We start from the raw sequence: 3,697 nt of genomic DNA, 5'->3' as shown, positions 1-3,697 counted from the left end.
TTGGAGGAGGTGGTGCTGGAACATACTAAAAGGTATTCAGAATTCAAGGATTCACACCCAGAGATCTTATTGCAAAATTATGAAAATTTGAAGGAATGGGTGTTGGAACGCTATTACGGAAACTGAATCACAACTTTGTAGCTGTGTATCTGTGTAATTGTGCATTTAATTAAAAATTTTAAAGAAAAAATTAAGGTTTCAAATGAAAAATCTGAGAGATTTCTGACGAAAGAGACATTCTGGCAGAAACCTCACTGCTTGAGCAACAATACTAGTCCCTAGTTTTGGAAGGTGGACAACGTCATTATGGGGGGGTGTCAGCCTGAGTCTCCTTCCCTAAGCCTCCCAACCCTACTGCTAATCCTGTTCCTTTCCCACACGTGAAGAGAAATCTTCATCTTGGTCAACAGTCTTATAAATCAGAGACTGTGTGTATTAAGAAAGACAGCTTTCAGAGAGGGCAATTTCAAAATTTCAAAAATTTCCAAATTAAAGCAGTCAGAAGCAAAACCCCTGTTGTGTCCCTAAGAGTGAGCTGCACACACTCTTTACAATAGCCAGAATCTGGAAAAAACCTGAGTGCCCGAGAACAGAAGACTGGTTAAAGAAACTTTGGTACATTGACACAATGGAGTACTATGTAGCGGTTAGAGAAGATGAAGTCATGAAATTTGCATACAAGTGGTACTACATGGAGAGTATCATGTTAAGCAAAATGAGTCAGAAAGAGAGGGACAGACAGAGCAAGATTACATTCACCCGGAGAACATAAAATAACAAAATAGGAGACTAACGCCCAAGAGTGGCGAGATTAGTGTCAGGAAGTTTTCTTCATACCTTGGAGACCAACCACACACGTTAGCAGAAAAGGCAGCTCAGATAGAAAATGGAGCACCAAATAAAGGGTGTTGGGAGGATCCTCCCAGGATGGGAGAGCATGCTGAACATAGACTGTAGAGCAAACATGATTGTCACTCAATGCCTCTTTTTCAAACCACAACACCTAAAAGGAGAGAGAGAACAAAGGGGAATGCCCTGCCACAGAGTCAGGGTGGGATGAGGGGATGGGGGGTGGGAGGGATACTGGGATCCGTGGTGGTGGGAAATGGGCACTGGTGTAGGGATGGGTATTTGATCATTGTATAATTGAAACCCAAGTACAAAGATTTGTAAGTCTACAACTGTACCTCATGATGTCTTACTAATAAAAATTTAAAGATTAAAAATTAAAAAAATTGGAACAGAAAGTAAAAATAGAACAAGAGAAAGATCTAACAATAGCAAAGAGGACTATAGTACTCAAAACGTTGAGAAACAGGCACATTGGCAAGTATTTTTAAATAAGCATACAGCAGAGAATATAGCATTGTGAGTGAACAAATCTACTCTATGGATTCATCTCATCCTTGAAATCGAAAAGGACAATGTGTTACAGTTACCAATTTGCAAATAAGATATATACCATCTATTTTTTGCTATGTTTCTATGCTTTACCAAGTATTATTCTTATTTTTAATTTTACTTTAATGATTAAAACAGTATTTGCCTGCATTAAACTTTTTAATGAAATGTTTTACTAGAAATGATTTTTAATGATTAAAAATGTTTTATTCACATGTCATTTTCTAAAAGAAACATATAGGCCAAAGAGCTAGTGCAGCATGTAGAGGGTATTTACCTTGTATACAGCTAACCTGAGTTCAATCCCCAGAACCCTGAGCCTGCCAGGGGTGATCTCTGGATACAGAGTCAGAAGTGAGCCCGGAGCACATCTGGGTGCGCTCCCCTCCACACATACAAGGAAGAAAAGAAAAGAAAAACATATAACTGATTCTTGAGTAACATAGAGGTTAAGGGTGCTAACTCCCATATAACTTTTGAAAACCCCCAAATTTAATAGATAGTCTGCTATTGACCAAGAAGATGGTTTACTAACAGTATTTAATTACCATTGTCTGCAAGTAGTGCTATGTGTGGCCTGTAAATCTGTAAATTTTGATACATTTAAAAACTTATAATGGATTTTATAATAGACTTTATAATACATTTGTAGTTTATGGTAGTAAGTGATAATTTATATTTCTATTTTGGTGGGGTATTTGGGCCGTAGTATGTGGTGCTTGGGACTTCAGACTCTGTGGTCAAGGGTCATTCCTGGTGGTGCCAGCCATTAATTTGGGTTGACTGTGTGCATGGTAAGTGCTTTAACCCCTATACTAAGTCTGGGGTCCAATCAAATAAACTAACTGCATATATTTTATACATGCATAGCATACTTTTTCTTAGATTTTTTATATATTTCTAGGATATATTGATATCTTTAATTATTTCACATCCATACCAATGTCCAAAAATTTTCAAAATATAATTATTGAAAAAAATCATATAGAAGTCCAAATTTGTATTGTTCATGGGATAACTATATTAAGAAGAAAATAGAACCACAATAAACATACAAATAAAATGAAGGTACATTTCTTTGGAGTCTTTCATTTCTGTATTTATATTAGTCTATATACAAGTATGATTTTTAAATAATCAATTTCAGTTACTATAAAGTATGTATTGAGATTTTATAATTGTGACGTTTTACTGCTATGACGACATTGATGTGAACATTTGCCCGGCAAGCTACCGAGAGTATTCGATATGCCAGACACAGTAACAACAAAGTCTCCAATGGAGACGTTACTGGGCCCGCTCGAGCAAATCGACGATCAACGGGAGGGCCTTTACCTTTACCTTTACTTTTCTAATTGTTTACTTAAGATCAATTCTTAAAAGCTAACTTACTTATCACCAGATATGTAGCTCAGGACAAAAGAACTTGGCTTGCATGTATGAAATTTTGGTTTCTATTCTTTGCACTGTAGAAACAAAAGCAAAATCATTAACTGTGGTTGGAAATATGCCTCGGTGGTAACATATTTGCCTCACATTTCTGAGGTTATGGGTTTGATCCCTGAATTTCCATATACACACACAAAAGCTAACTTACAACAAAGTCTCACACTGGAGACCTTACTGGGCCCGCTAGAGAAAATCGATGAACAACGGGAGGACAGTGACAGTGACAGTGACTTAAAGAACATTAAACTGCTTTAAACTATATATTGCCTAACTATTATACAGATTTAATTCTCAATAAAATAACTTGAAAAGATCTATTTTCTAGCATCTTTGCTAGGGAAAGATAGAACCTGATTTTTCAATATTTGTAATTTGGGGGGAAATTTTAATTTCTCATTTTAATTTGTGCTCTTTGTCTACTAGTGAGCTTGAAAATTGCTCTTGTGTGGTACTACATGGAAAATATTATGCTAAGCGAAATGAGTCAGAAAGAGAGGGACAGACCTAGAAATATTGCATTCATCTGGGTAACATAAAGTAACAAAATAAGAGACTAACACCGAAGAACAGCTGTGATAAATACCAAGTTGTTCACTCCATGGCTTAGAGGCCAGCTGTACTCTCTAGGGGTAAAGGCAGCGCAGAATGAGAAGGGAGCACCCAATAAAGGGTGCTGGGAAGATCTGCCCAGGAAGGGAGATGCCTGCTGAAAGTAGTCTATGGACCGAACAGGATTGCCACCCAATGTCTCTTCTTCAGACCACAGCACCCAAAAGGAGAGATAGAAAAAAAGGGAGTGCCCTACCAAAGAGGCAAGGTGGGATGGGGGATAGGGAGTGGGAGGGAA

The sequence above is a fragment of the Sorex fumeus genome, unplaced genomic scaffold (assembly GCF_029834395.1).
Source record: "Sorex fumeus unplaced genomic scaffold, SorFum_2.1 ptg000061l, whole genome shotgun sequence".
NCBI classification, from domain to species: Eukaryota; Metazoa; Chordata; class Mammalia; order Eulipotyphla; family Soricidae; genus Sorex; species Sorex fumeus.
This window is presented reverse-complemented; position numbering follows the sequence as displayed.